The sequence below is a fragment of the Hemiscyllium ocellatum genome, chromosome 7 (assembly GCF_020745735.1).
Source record: "Hemiscyllium ocellatum isolate sHemOce1 chromosome 7, sHemOce1.pat.X.cur, whole genome shotgun sequence".
Lineage (NCBI taxonomy): Eukaryota > Metazoa > Chordata > Chondrichthyes > Orectolobiformes > Hemiscylliidae > Hemiscyllium > Hemiscyllium ocellatum.
This window is the reverse complement of record NC_083407.1, coordinates 114,311,882-114,328,320: the sequence shown is the minus strand read 5'-3', so window position 1 is coordinate 114,328,320 and position 16,439 is coordinate 114,311,882. Positions and strand designations below refer to the sequence as shown.

Here is a 16,439-nt window from a genome sequence, read left to right as displayed (position 1 = left end):
CAAAGATGTGCAGGTTAAGTGAATTGCCCATGCTAAATTGCCTGTAGTGTTAGGTGAAGGGGTAAATGTAGGGGAATGGGTCTGGGTGGGTTGCTTTTCGGAGGGTCGGTGTGGACTTATTGGGCTGAAGGGTCTGTTTCCACGCTGTAAGTAATCTAATCTAATCTAAAACTAGCCACCAGGATGCATGAACATCAACTTGCCATGAACCCCTCTCACTAGTATCCTTACATACAGATAAGGAAGGACAACACATCTATCCTAGGACAAGTCAAACAGAGAGACACAAGAGAATTCCTAAAAGCATGGTATTCCAGCTGGAACACTATCAACAAACACATCGAGTTAGACCTCATTTACCACACCTTGAGAAAAAGAACAGGAAATGACATCACCAACCCAAAGAAACCCAAACATATAAATAGAAAGCAGGAATCATCAGCAGTGCTTCATTCGGTGGCTTACTGAAGATGTTACCTAGTATGGTGACGAAACATCTGAAAATAAACCGTCCAGCTCTGTAAACAAGCCTACGTCCAGAACCTCAACCTGAGCTACTAATCTTCTCAAAACTCACTTGCAGATGGCCTTTCCCTGGCATTTGTCAGAATGTAATTTGCCATTCATTAGCCAAGAATATTGTCCAGTTTTGGACTCTTTTATTATCTGATGAGTCATGAATGGTGCTGAACATTGTGCAACCACCCACGAATATTTTCCACTTCTGACCTTACAATGGCAAGGATGACAGCTGAGGATGGCAGCTGAGGATGTTTGGGCCGAGGAACTCCAGCAGAGCTGTCCAAAGCTGAGATCATTGGCAAATGAGAATGACTACAACCAGTTATTGTCAAAGTCAATTTGTCATAGTCATAGTGTCATGGAAAGAAGCCCTTCCATCATTGTGTCCATGCCAGTCATCAAGCATTCATCTATTCCACTCATATTAGAAAGAAACATAGAAAAAATACAGCACAGTACAGGCCCTTTGGCCCTTGATGTTGCGCCGACCAAAGCCTACCTAACCTACACTAGCCCAATAACCTCCATATGCTTATCCAATGCCCGCTTAAATGACCATAAAGAGGGAGAGTTCACCACTGTTACTGGCAGGGCATTCCATGAACTCTCAACCCGCTGAGTAAAGAATCTACCCCTAACATCTGTCCTATACCTACCTCCCCTTAATTTAAAGCTGTGTCCCCTAGTAACAGCTGACTCCATTAACAGAAAAAGGTTCTCAGTGTCTACCCTATCTAAACCCCTAATCATCTTGTACACCTCTATCAAATCTCCCCTAAACCTTCTTTTCTCCAATGAGAACAGCCCCAAGTGCCTCAGCCTTTCCTCATACGATCTTCCTACCATGCCAGGCAACATCCTGGTAAACCTCCTCTGCACTCGTTCCAATGCCTCCACATCCTTCCTATAGTATGGCGACCAAAACTGCACACAATACTCCAGATGAGGCCGCACCAGAGTCTTATACAACTGCAACATGACCTCAGGACTCCGGAACTCAATTCCTCTACCAATAAAGCCCAGTACACCATATGCCTTCTTCACAGCACTATTTACCTGGGTGGCAACTTTCAGAGATCTGTGTACATGGACACCAAGATCCCTCTGCTCATCCACACGACCAAGTAGCCTACCATTAGCCCAGTAATCCATCTTCTTGTTACTCCTACCAAAGTGAATGACTTCACACTTAGCTACATTGAACTCCATTTGCCACCTTTCTGCCCAGCTCTGCAACTTATCTATATCCCGCTGTAACCTGCCACATCCTTCTTCGCTGTCCACAACTCCACCGACTTTCGTGTCATCCGCAAACTTGCTCACCCAGCTTTGAAGCCCCTCCTCTAGATCATTTATAAAGATGACAAACAGCACTTGGCCCATCTCCTTTTATGTTATCATATTTCAAGAGCTCATCTTGAAATATGGGCGGCACGGTGGCACAGTGGTTAGCACTGCTGCCTCACAGCGCCTGTAGACCCGGGTTCAATTCCCGACTCAGGCGACTGACTGTGTGGAGTTTGCACGTTCTCCCCGTGTCTGCGTGGGTTTCCTCCGGGTGCTCCGGTTTCCTCCCACAGTCACAAAGATGTGCGGGTCAGGTGAATTGGCCAAGCTAAATTGCCCGTAGTGTTAGGTAAGGGGTAAATGTATGGGTGGGTTGCGCTTCGGCGGGTCGGTGTGGAATTGTTGGGCCGAAGGGCCTGTTTCCACACTGTAAGTCTAATCTAATCTAAATTGTACTTAAATGCTGTAAGGGTCACTGCATTTACCACTCTTTTCGGTCAATAAATTCCAGATACGCACAACACTGAGTGAAAAATTTTATCCTTAAATCCCTCTAAATGGTCTGTTTCATATCTCAAACCTGTGTCCTCTGGTTTATGACCGAAGAGAAACATTTCTCCATATCTACCCTGTCCATGCTCCTCAGAATTTCATACATCTCGATCAGGCGTAATTGATCAGCCTTCTTAGCTATAAGGAAAACAACACCAGCCTACTTAGACCCTCTCCAAAGTCAAGTTGCTGCAGCTCAGGCAACATCCTGATGAACCTCTTATGAACTTTCTCTAATGCAGTCACATTCCAATAGTGTGGCAACCAGAATTGCACATGGTGCAGTAGCTGTGAACTAAATAACATCATAGGCAGCTCCATCATAACCTCTTTGATCTTGTAATAAAGGTTTTGACTAAAAAATGCAAGTATCTATATGCTGCCTTAACCACCTTATCTGCCTACCGTGCTAACTTGAAGATTCTATGGACATACACATTAAGATGCCTTTGATCCTCTGTTCTTCATAGTCCTCCCAAAATGCGTCACCTCACATTTTTTATTCATTTACTAATTGAATTCCCTTAAATTCATTTCCCGCTGGTGCACCCATCTGACTAGACTCATCCTGAAGTCTAAGGCTTTTGCCCTTGCTATTTATTATCACAGTAATTTTTGTATCATCAGCAAACATACTGATCATAACTCCTACACATTCATATCTGGATCACATAATAAACAGCAAGGGAGCCAGTACTGAATACTATGGTATGCAGCTAGGCTTTCGAACAGAAAAACACTGTTTGAGCATCAGGCTCTAATTCTTGCCACTACGCCAACTTTGGTTTCAATTTGCTAAATTTCCCTGGATCACATGGGCTCCTAGCTTCTTAACCAGTCTGTCATGCAAGAACTTGTTAAAAGCCTTACTAAAGTCCACTTAGATTACATCCACTGCCCTACCCTCATCTACACATTTAGTTCAATCAAATTTGTTAAGCAGGACTATCAAATTTGTTTCACTGTCAGTGATGTGTCATCCTGCAAACGGCTAGAGCATGTAGATTAAACTCAACTTTGTAATGGAGATGCGAGTCATTTAAATCTTTTTAATGTTCGTGGGGGTGAAGGGAGGACACAGGACGGGGAGGGGAGCAGACATGGGAAAAGGGAGAGAAGAGGACACTGGATAAGGGAGCGAGAGGATCCAGAATTGGGGGAGAGTGAGGGTGTAGGAAGGAGTGGAGAGAGGAATCAGGGAGGTGAGGACACAGGAAGTGGAGGAGAGAGATGCTACAGAGTGTGGAGAGAGGATGTGTTGGGGTGGTATGGGGAAGTGAGAACATGGGACAAGCAGGAAAGAGGAGAGAAGACCCGCATTCTACTGGACTGAGCTGCACCATCTTCAGGGGCATCCCCCATTTTCATAACTGTATCCCATTTAAGCTTGAATCCGTTCAGTTGTGCATGCATGAATTTAAATGGTGCATCACACATGCGCTGGTGTCAGCAAATGCAGCCAAATATTAAATATATATCTACATTTATATTTTAAAATTCTAAAATGTTTCATTTAATTTTCTGTGTCAAATATGAAGTGAATCCAACTTCTGTTCCTTTTTTGTGAGGAAATATTTACTAAGGAGTTTCGTCCAGGCAAGGTATACTCCAGACTTTGTGGACTCCGTTGGGTCGCTTTCGTGAAATTGAGGGGAGTTAGTTGGGAGTTACGCCTGATATTGGTTACCTCTAGGCATTGATCTATGTATAGTTGTGATACACAAGAGGGATAAAATTCATATGCAAGCAACGTAAGAATCTGTATACTAATCCAGTGAATGGGATGAAATATGGAATTCATTATTAAGTGGGCATACGTTTAAAGGAAAGGAACAAAGCAATGCAAGAAACCATTGCATAAAATTTGACTTTATAGAGCATAGAACATAGAAAAATACAGCGCAGTACAGACCCTTTGGCCCTCGATGTTGCGTCGATCCAAGCCCACCTAACCTACACTAGCCCACTATCCTCCATATGCCTATCCAATGCCAGTTTAAATGCCATAAAGAGGGAGAGTCCACCACTGCTACTGGCAGGGCATTCCACGAACTCACGACTCGCTGAGTAAAGAATCTATCCCCAACATCTGTCCTATACCTACCACCCCTTAATTTAAAGCTATGCCCCCTCGTAATAGCTGACTCCATAGGTGGAAAAACGTTCTCATGGTCAATCCTATCTAAACCCCTAATCATCTTGTACACCTCTATCAAGTCATCCCTAAACCTTCTTTTCTCCAATGAAAACAGCCCCAAGTGCCTCAGCCTTTCCTCATATGATCTTCCTACCATACCAGGCAACGTCCTGGTAAACCTCCTCTGCATCTGTTCCAGTGCCTCCACATCCTTCCTATAGTATGGCAACCAAAACTGCACACAATACTCCAGATGTGGCTGCACCAGAGTCTTATACAACTGCAACATGACCTCGGGACTCGGAACTCAATTCTTAAAGTTTCTTAAAGTAAATATTCAGTGAGAAAGCAGGGGATCAATTTTTAGACGACAATATTTTGGAAAGAAAGAAATTCACCTTTTCCTTTTGCCTCGCTGTCACAGAGTGCAAGTCAGAGACTGTTTCCAATATCCCTGACCCCAAAAGTAATGCAAAAGAAGCTAAAGAGTAGCTTATAATTGAATCTTATTTATAAATAAACAGTAACCTCCATGGAGCCAATTGTCATTGAGTCATAGAGATGTACAGCACGGGTCTGTACACTAAGTTCATCAAATTTATCAATTAATTGAAAACAAAAGCCAAGTGCAAATTCGTATGATTTCATTAGATTTTTCACAGTAAAGAGAAGAATACTACTCTGCACTACAGCATACTTTGAATAAGAATTAAAATCCATATAACTCACCCTTTCCTTGTATTCAGACCAAACTAATACAGTCCAATCTACTTCTTGGTCATCATTTGATCAGTAACATCATCATCATCAGCTATCACATCATTATTGGCCATGCTATTTCACAAATAATCATTTCTATTCCATAAGTGTGTTGATAATTCTATCTTTCTTGAATGATTTCATGACAATCTGTGTTCTGATTTCAGCTCAGGCCTCTCCAATCCATTCTCAGTGTTGTTGGTATTACAGGGAGAAAGTGAGGACTGCAGATGCTGAAGATCAGAGCTGAAAAATGTGTTGCTGGAAAAACGCAGCAAGTCGGGCAGCATCCAAGGAGCAGGAGAAGGGAATTCATGAAGAAGGGCTTATGCCCGAAACATCGATTTTCCTGCTCCTTGGATGCTGCCTGACCTGCTGTGCTTTTCCAACAACACATTTTTCAGTTTGTTGGTATTACAGCCCAGATGCTGCCTCATGTCAGAATGTCTTCTCAGCTTCATTCATCCAGTTATTCCACTTTTTTTTTCTCACATTATCCTTGAAGGACTCCTTTAGAAAGATGTCCAGTGGTTCAATAAGACAAATTAAATCACTTGAAATCACTGCACTGTCAGTGTTATGTGATCTAACCTCAGCAATATTGACAAAATCTGATCAGAACATATCCCAGACCATTTTACTTTGTGTAATCATCTTGTTTTGAAACTGCAAACTTTCGTGAGCCATTTTATCAAGCTACCTTTATCCATCCTTTTTTTTTATTATTGAGTGGACAACTACCCCTTTTGGAATTGCTATTTTTGGAGGAGTTTTCTTTTGAATATCATCACTGGATGATGCGTTGTCCCATCAAACATACAGAACAACATAACTGAGAATCTAGTCTTCTCACTGTTTAGTTGTTTTCACGGTTTTCTCTCAGTTTGGTCACTGTTTGACTAGCTAGTATGTCAAAAGTCATTGAAATTTCAACCCCAAATCAAACCAATCTGTGTCTAATCTTTGGTCTATCGTGATTATAAAAAAAAAGTTGGAAATCAGAAACAAAGCGAAAACAAAATTGCTGGAAAACTCAGCAGCATCTGTGGAGAGAAATCAGAGTTAATGTTTCGCCAGTTACCCTTCTTGAGAACATGATAAAGTTGATTCTAAAATGCTGAAATGTGAAAAGGAAGGTGGAAGATGCAGAGCAATCTTGGTCTTCTGTCATAGTTAAGACTTTTTTTTCTTTTCATAAACCTAGTACAGAATCAAGTATGGGTTTTAAAATTCATATTCCTCATATTCCTCCATGTTTCAGGCAAAGGTTTGGATAGATCCTTGAGAAACTGAAAGTCCATTCTGCTGCTTTCAATGATGCTGGAAAGCAAGTTTCAAAATACAAGGGGCCACACGCGAAGCTTTCCTCTGTTTGAGAGCATGTGCCGTAGGGGTAATGGAGCCAGCACATTCTTCCCTGGGCTAAGAGGAGGATGGCTTTCCGTTCACTGTTTACAGCACATTCAATGGGAAACATTTCCAGATTGTCACTTTCAACCAGGTACCAAAGCAAGATCTAACCAAGTCACCTTCTTCCACTATCACCCTGCCTTTCGCTGTGCAAGGTTAGAGCTTTGTCAGTTGTGTCCGAGATCGGGGTCACTGGAAAAGCTCAGAGAGATTTGAAATGGTGCACAGAGCATCCCCAGAGGATGTGTCCAGGTCTAGGTATTACACTCCCAAGAGGAGAGACTGTGGACCTTCCTTGGGGTGTAGTGCAGATTTACAGATTCCTGGATTACATTGTGAGTAGAGGCTGCAGAAATGATTCTTGAATTCATTTTGGCACGAGAAGTAATTTGCCCTGTTTCATCACTGTCAACTTTCTGTAGAGCAATACAGTCTGCATCATTCCCCTGCTCCTTTCCCAAAGCTCTGCAAGTTTATTTCACAGAAACTCTTGGCTAGTTTCTTTTTTAAGCCATTCATTATCTTCATTTCCACCTATAAGCAGAGAGAATTGTGTAGTAGGAAGAATATCTGGAATGTAGGACGAATCTGAAATGTGGAGTTAAGAGGGCTAAAAGGGGTCATGAGAGATCCTTTAGTGAGCAAGGTTAAGGAAAACTCCAACGCCTTTTATTCATATATAAGGAGCAAGAGAAAAACAAGGGAAAGGTTTGGCCCACTCAAGGACAAAGGATGAAAGATGAACGTGGAGTTGGAGAAAATGGGTGAGATTCTTAATGAGTACTTTGCAACAGTATTCACTGAGGAAAGGAACATGGCAGATGTTGAGGCTAGGGATAGATCTTTGATTACTCTACTCTAGATCAAGTCGGCATAAAGAGGGAGGAAGGAAGTGTTGGGTATTCTAAAAGATGTTAAGGTGGACAAGTCCCCAGGTTACAGAGGGAAGCAAGAGAGGAAATATCTAGTGCTTTAACAGATATCTTTGCGGCATCCTTGAACATTGGGGAAGTCCCAAGGACTGGAGAACTGCTAATGTTGTCTCCTTGCTTAAGAAGGTAGCAGGAATAATCCAGGTAATTACTGGCATCAGTGGTAGGCAAGCTACTGGAGACAGTACTGAGGGATAGGATGTATATCCCATTTGGATGAATCAGTGATAGGCAGCATGGTTTTGTGCAGGGAAGGTCATGTCTTACAAATCTAATAGAATTTTTTGAAGAGGTGACAAAGTTGATTGATGAGAGAAGGGATGTAGATGTCATAATCATGGACTTTGGTGCCTGAGAAGGTTCCCCATGGTAGGCTGATGGAGAAAGTGAAGTCGCATGTGGTCCAGGGTGTTCTAGCTAAATGGATAGAGAACAGGTTGGGCAACAGGAGATGGAGAGTAGTAGGTGGAAGAGCGCTTCTCAAAATGGAGACCTGTGACCAGTGGTGTTCCACAGGGATCTGTGCTGGGACCACTGTTGTAGTCCCAGCACAGGTGGAGGTTGCCTCATTAGCAAGTTTGCAGATGACACTAAGATTGCTGGAGTAGCAGATAGTGAAAGGGACTGTCAGACAATACAGCAGAATATAGATAGATTGGAGGGTTGGGCAGAGAAATGGCAGATGGAGTTCGCTCCGGCCAAATGCAAGGTGATGCATTTTGTAAGATCCAATTCAAGAGTGAACTATGCAGTAAATAAAAGTCCTGGGGAAAATTGCTTTACGGAGAGATCTGGTGTTCCCTGAAGGTGGCAGTGCAGATCAGTGAGTGGTCAAGAAGGCATATGGCATGCTTTCCTTCATCAGACGGGGTATTGAGTACAAGTGTTGGCAGGTCATGTTACAGTGTATAAGATTTTGGTTCGGCCATATCTGGAATACTGTGAACAGTTTTGTTCACCACATCACCAAAAGGATGTGGATGCTTTGGAGAAGGTGCAGAGGAGGTTCACCAGGATGTTGCCTGGTATGGAGGGTGCTAGCAATGAGGAGAGGTTGAGTAGATTAGGATTATTTTCATTGGAAAGGGGGTTGAGGGGGGACCTGATTGAGGTCTACAATAGCATGAGAGGTGTAGACAGGGTAGAGCGCAAGAAGATTTTTCTGAGATTTTTCTGGAGGACTCAATTACTAGGGGGTCATGAGTTCAAAGTGAGGAGGGAAAAATTTAGGGGAGATATGCGTGGAAAGTTCTTCACGCAGAGGGTGGAGGGTGCCTGGAACGCATTGCTTGCGGAAATGTTAGGGGCAGGAACAATAGCACCGTTTAAGATGTATCTAAACAGATGCATGAATGGGCAGGGAGCAAAGGGATACAGATCCTTAGAAAATAGGCGGCAGGTTTAGATCAGGGATCTGTCTGTTCCTGTGCTGTAATGTTCTTTGTTCTAGTACCACTTATTTTTACCCCTGTGTTTCTTGCCTGCCTTGTAAATGGCTGGGTCTAATACACTACTGAACATTTTAGAATTTACTTACAGTACTTAAATGAGAGAATTGAAGACATTGTAGCTAAAGATGGAAAGCATATGTTTTGATGAAGACATAAGGAGGTTGAGGAAAGATACAGTCAACAGATGTGAAGCTGGAAAAGCACAATAGATATCATCTGAGGAACAGGAAAGTCAATGTTTCAGATCAAAACTCTTCATCAGGCATGAGGAGGGGAGAGAGAGCCCAGAAATATAGAGGAAGTGAGGTGGGGCTGGCGGAAGGTTAGGTGGGAAGGTGAGAGGTGGGTGCAGGTAGGGGGTTATTGTGATTGGTCATTGCAAGGGTGAAGCGGATAGATGAGTCCTTACTGTCTCTGAACTTGAGGAAAGATATACATAAGGTTGGTGAATGGTCAACATATCTTGGAGATGGAGAATAATATGGGGAAATGTGAAGTCATTCACTTGGCAGGAATGTTACTTAATGGAGAATGGCTGCAGAAAGGATTTGAAATATGGATCACAGAGAACTAGTATGCAGATACAGCATGTAGTCTAGAAAGCGAATGAGCTGCTGTCCTTTTTATGTCAGGAATTGAAAATCAGTGTAAAGATGTTCTGCTTCATTTTGTGCAGGGAGTTAGTGAGACCACATCTCTCTCACTGTGTGCAGTTTTCATCATCATCTTTCAGGAGGTGTGTAAATTTATTGGAGGTAGTTCTGACAAGGTTTACTGGATTGATACCTGGAGTTGGTATGTTGTCTAAGATGGATAAGTGGTCCAGACAATAATGAGGTGGGTAGAACTGCTAATTTAAAAGGGACATTAATGTGATTGCGAGCAAAGATATAGGCTGTGGTGAAGTAAAATTTACATGGGTTGAGCTTAGACAGAACACAATAGTAGAATTGCAATTATGATGCAATTTAACAAGATTTGGGATGCATAGGATGGGGAAGGAAACTGCAGGGACTGGGCACAATTGAAATGTGGAGCTTACTTAAGGAACAGCTGCTGTGTGTCCTTGATAAGTATATACCTTCAGGCAGGCAGGAAGTGGTCGAGTGAGGGAGCCATGATGTATTTAAGAAGTTGAATCTCTTGTCAAGAGGAAGAAGAAGGCTTAAGTTGGGATGAGACGCGAAGGCTCGGTTAGGGCACTTGAGAGTTACAGGTTAGCCAGGAAAGATCCCAGCTCGGCAAACAGGACTACAACAGGAAGGATCTAAAGAGAGAACTAAGAAGAGCCAGGAAGGGCCATGAGGAGTCATTGGCAGATAGAATCAAGGAAAACCCCAAAGCTTTCTATAGGTATGTCAGGAATAAAAGAATGACTAGAGTATGATTAGGGCCAATCACGGGCAGTAGCGGGAAGTTGTGTGTGGAGTCAGAGGAGATCAGGGAAGCGCTAAATGAATATTTTTCTTTGGTATTCACACTGGAAAAAGACAATGTTGTTGAGGAGAATACTGAAATACAGGCCATGAGACTAAATGGGATTAAGAAGAAGGTGTTAACGATTCTGGAAAATGTGACAGTACATAAATCCCCTGGGTCGGATGGGATTTATCCTAGGATTCTCTGCAAAGCCAGGGAGGAGATTGCAGGGGCTTTGGCTTTGATTTTTATGTCATCATTGTCTCCAGGAATAGTGCTAGAAGACTGGAAGATAACAAATGTCGTCTCCTTGTTCAAGAAGGGGAGTAGAGACAACCCTGGAAATTATAATCCAGTAAATCTTACTTCGGTTGTGGTTAAAGTATTGGAAAAGGTTATAAGAGATAGGAATTACAATTATCTGGAGAGGAATACGTTGATTAGGGATAGTCAACATGGTTTTGGATGTATGATTTGGAGATGCCAGTGTTGGACTGGGGTGTACAAAGTTAAAAATCACACACCACCAGGTTATAGTCTAACAGGTTTAATTGGAGGCACACTAACTTTTGGAGCGAAGCTCCATCAGGTGATAGTGGAAGCCTCAATCCTAACACAGAATTTATAGCAAAATTTACATTACACTGTAAATTTTGCTATAAATTCCGTGTTAGGATTGAGCCTTCCACGATCACCTGATGAAGGAGTGTCGCTCCGAAAGCTGGTGTGCTTCCAATTAAACCTGTTGGACTATAACCTGGTGTTGTGTGATTTTTAGTTTTGGATGTAGGTTTGCTCACTGAGCTGGGAGGTTCATTTCCAGGCATTTCGTTACTCTACTAGGTAACGTCCTCAGTGGGCCTCAGGCAAAGCAATGCTGAAAATTCCTGCTTTCTATTTATAAGTTTGGGTTTCTTTGGATTGGTGATGTCATTTCTGTGGGGATGTTATTTCCTGTGGTGAAGTCACTTCCTGTTCTTTTTCTCAGGGGGTGGTAGATGGGGTCTAACTCTGTGTTTGTCGATAGAGTTCTGGTTGGAATGCCATGCTTCTAGGAATTCTCGTGTGTGCCTATGTTTGGCTTGTCCGAGGATGAGTGTGTTGTCCCAGTCGAAGTGTTGTCCTTCTTCATCCGTATGTGAGGATACTAGGGAGAGAGTGTCATGTCTTTTTGTGGCTAGTTGGTGTTCATGTATCCTAGTGGCTAGTTTTCTGCCTGTTTGTCCAATGTAGTGTTTGTTACAGTCCTTGCACGGTATTTTGTAAATGACATTAGTTTTGCTCGTTGCCTGTATAGGGTCTTTCCAGTTCATTAGCTGCTGTGTTCGTGTGTTGGTGGGTTTGTGGGCTACCATCATGTCAAGGGGTCTGAGTAGTCTGGCAGTCATTTCCATGATGTCTTTGAAGGGGAGAGTGGCTAGGGTTTCTGGATGTGTTTTGTCTTCTTTTTTGGGTTTGTTGCTGAGAAATTGGCGGACTGTGTTCATTGTGTACTCATTCTTTTTGAATACACTGTATGGGTGATTTTCCTCTGTGCTGCAGTGTGTGTTGGCTTGTTGAAATAATGTTCTGTTACAGCTTCGTTTGTGGGTGTTGGGATGATTTTATGGTTTTAAGAAGGGTAGTTTGGTGCCTCACAAACCTTATTGAGTTCTTTGAGAAGGTGACTATAGAGTCATAGAGATGTACAGCATGGAAACAGACCCTTCAATCCAACCTGTCCACACCGATCAGATATCCCAACCCAATCTAGTCCCACCTACCAGCACCCAGGCCATATTCCTCCAAACCCTTCCTATTCATATACCCATCCAAATGCCTCTTAAATGTTGCAATTGTACCAGCATCCACCACATCCTCTGGCAGCTCACTCTATACACGTACCACCCTCTGTGTGAAAAAGTTGCCCCTTAGGTCTCTTTTATATCTTTCCCCTCTCATCCTAAACCTATGCTCTCTAGTTCTGGACTCCCCAATCCCAGGGAAAAGACTTTGTCTATTCATCCTATCCATGCCCCTCATAATTTCGTAAACCCCTATAAAGTCACCCTTCAGCCTCCAACGCTCCAGGGACAACAGCCCCAGCCTGTTCAGTCTCTCTCCATAGCTCAAATCTTCCAATCCTGGCAACATCCTTGTAAATCTTTTCTGAACCCTTTCAAGTTTCACAATATCTTTCCAAGAGGAAGGAGACCAGAATTGCATGCAATATTTCAACAGTGGCCTCACCAATATGCTGTACAGCCGCAACATGACCTCCCAACTCCTCCTTCACTATCCTATCTACCTGTGACTCCACTTTCAAGGAGCTATGAGCCTGTACTCTAAAGTCTCTTTGTTCAGCAATACTCCTCTGGACCTTACCATTAAGTGGTATTAGTCCTGCTAAGATTTGCTTTCCCAAAATGCATTTATCTGAGTTAAATTCCACCTGTCATTCCTCAGCCCATCTGGCCTATCTGGTCCAGATCCTGTTGTCATCTGAAGTAACCCTCTTTGCTGTCCACTACACCACCAATTTTGGTGTTATCTGCAAACTTACTAACTGTACCTCTTATGCTCGCATCCAAATCATTTGTGTAAATGACAAAATGAGGGTAAAGTGGTTGATGTGGTGTATATGGATTTGAGTAAAGCATTTGACAAGGTTCCCCACTGTAGGCTATTGCATAAAATATGGAGGCTTGGGATTGAGGGTAATTTCAGGGTTTGGATGAAAAATTGGCTAGCTGAAAGAAGACAGAGGGTGGTGGATGATGGGAAATGTTCATTCTGGAATTCAGTGGTGTACCGCAAGAATCTGTTTTGAGGTCACTGCTGTTTGTCATTTTTATAAATGACTTGGGTGGGGCTGTAGAAGGGTGGGTTAGTAAATTTGCAGATGACACTAAGATCGAAGGATGTTGCAGGTTACAGTGGGACATAGATAAGCTGCAGAGCTGGGCTGAGAGGTGGCAAATGGAGTTTACTGTGGAAAAATGTGAGGTGATTCACTTTGGAAGGAACAACAGGAAAAAGAGTACTGGGCTAATGGTAAGATTCTTGGTTGTGAAGATGAGCAGAGAGATCTGTGTCCATGTACATAGATCCCTGAAAGTTGCCATTCAGGTTGATAGGGTTGTTAAGAAGGCATACAGCGTGTTAGTTTTTATTGTTAGAGGGATTGAGTTTCGGAGCCATGAGGTCATATTGCAGCTGAACAATAGTCTGGCCGCATTTGAGTATTACGTACAGTTCTGGTCACCGCATTATAGGAAGGAAGTGGAAGCTTTGAGAAGGGTTCAGAGGAGATTTAATAGGATGTTGCCTGATATGGAGGGAAGGTCTTATGAGGAAAGACTGTGAGGGACTGGAGGCTGTTTCCATTAGAGAGAAGGTTGAGAGGTGACTTAATCAAGACATATAAGATAATCAGAGGGTTAACAGTTTGGACAGTGAGAGCCTTTTTTCTTGGATGGTGATGGCTAACACAAGGGGGCATAGTTTTAAATTGAGGGGTGATAGATCTAGGACAGATGTCAGAAGTAGTTTCTTTACTCAGAGAGTAGTAAGAGTGTGGAATGCCCTGTCTACAACAGTAATAGACTCGCCAACTTTAAGGGCATTTAAATGGTCATTGAATAAACCTATGGATGATAATGGAATAGTGTAGGTTAGATAGGCTTCAGATTACCTCTTCAGATTGGTTCCACAGGTCGGCGCAACATTGAGGGCCAAAGGACCTGTACTGCGCGTAATGTTCTATGTTCTATCTGCCTAAGCTGTATAGACAGCTTCCTCCAATCTCTATCATTTTCCAATATATTGAATAACTACTACATCATTATTTTTCTGCACTGCAATCTGAACAAATTCAGGTTTGAAAATCTACTCTTCCTTTTCAATGTCATGTTGCTATGGTAAAGGGGGTACGCTGTGGGCGATAGCAGGCACAAGAGGCCTACAGTGGTATCCTGTGCTACAGTTCTGCCAATGCCAGGTTACAGTAGGGTAGGTTTGCCTTCAAGAGCAAGTGGATAGCAAACACAGTTTGGACTTTTTGGTTGTCTTTTTAGCCATCAAATGCTGGTGACCTGTCTGCCTTCAGTCCATTAGTTTCTCGAATGCTTTGACCCTTGTGATAGGGACATTCACAAGTTCTTTTCCACCCATTAACACCTTGGTTATCTGATATTTTTGGGATATTTATGGTGCCTCTCCATCATGAAGACCAATGCCAAATACTGTTTTAAATTATCTGCTATTTCCCTATTTCCAATCGTCAAATCCCAAGCTTATCTTTCAAGGGTCCCACAGCTACTCTTTCTTTTTACATACCCATAGAAGCTCCTACTATTTATGTTATGTTTCCTCATAATTCACTTTCATAATCAATTATGATTATAATGATCTATTGCCATAAAACCTGGCCTTAAAAATGATAAGTAAAATGCACTCCACACAAATGCCAAGCAATGGCCATCTTAAATAAGAGACAATCTCACATCTTTACTTGACATTCACTGGTGTTACCATCACTGAATCCCCACTATCAACATCCTGGGGATCACCATCAACTCAACTGGACTCACCATATAAATGCAGTGGCTGTAAGAGCAGGTCAGAGGATAGGAATCCTGCAGTGAATAGCTCTCCTCCTGACTCCCCGAAGCCTGTCCATCATCTACAAGACACAAGTCAGGACTGTGATGTTGTATTCCATACTTGCCTGGATGAGTTCAGCTCCAACAACATTCAAGAAGTTTAACACAATCCAGAACAAAGCAGCCCGCTTGACTGGCACCACATCTGTGAACATTCACTCCCTCCACCTACTGGTGAGTAGCAAAGTGTGTAACATCTATAAGACGCAATACAGAAATTCATCGGAGTTCCTTCGACAGCACCTTTTAAACACATACCATAACCACTTAGAAAGACAAATGCAGCAGATACAAAGGAACATCATCTGCATGTACCCTTCCCAAGTCACTCATCATCTTGACTCGAGAATGTATCACTGTTGCTTCAGTGTCATTGGGTCAAATCCAGGAACGGCCTAACAGTATTGTAGATCTACTTGCAGCACATGGACTCCAGTAGTTCAAGAAGAGCAACTAGCGACGGCCAGTAAATGCTGGATCAGCCATCAATGCCTGCAGCTCATGATTGAATAATTAAAAAGAGTATCTTTATTAGCTTTTTAGACATCCACTGCTAGTTTCTAAAAATTCCCAATCTAATGGCATTTTGCCACTTTTTATTTTCCTGTGCTTTTGATTGGATACTCTCCTTGACTACTTTGTTAACCACAGAAGCTTCATCTTTCTCATGGAGTCCTCCTTTATGAGCAGAATAAATTTTTGCTGAGCATTGTGAAATATCTGCTTAAATGTCTGCCACAGCTCTTCCACTGACTTTCCCCTTTGTCTATTTTCCCATCCCACTTTCGTCAACTCCCTTCATATGTCTGTAATTGCTCTTATTTAAGTTGACGGCACTGGTTTGAAACCAAAGTTGCTGTCCCTCAACCTGAATTTGAAATTCTACTATGTTATTGTTTCTCCACAGAGGATTTTGAGATAACTATGAGATCTCTTCTTAATCCTTCCTCATTAGAAATTACTGGATCTAAAATAGCCTGTTCATGGTGATGTTGTTCAACATACTCCTCCCAGAAACAATCCATGATGCATGCTACATATTCATCCCATGTTACTTTTGCCCACCTGATTGGCTTTAAATAGAGGTATAGGGTATAGAATCCCTATTTAGACCTCAGCTAAATCTTTCAATAAGTTCTCGAAAGCAAAATTTAGGGAGTATTTCAAAATCTTGGAGAGGTTGTTAAGAAGGTATACTAGAATCAACTCAGAATTGAAGGAATTCATTTGCATGGAGAAACTAGAGAAGATGGTTTATTGTCAGAAAAGAGAGGGTGTGGAGGAGATTTAATACAGGTATGTAAAGTTAAAAGGGGCTTTGATAAAA

General features: G+C 42.4%; 1 protein-coding gene across 1 annotated transcript in view; it reads left to right on the top strand.

The window, feature by feature from the left end:
* Positions 1 to 16,439, top strand: part of senp2 (SUMO specific peptidase 2) — a 138,626-nt gene that overhangs the window by 60,496 nt on the left and 61,691 nt on the right. The gene's annotated exons all lie outside the window — the stretch shown is intronic.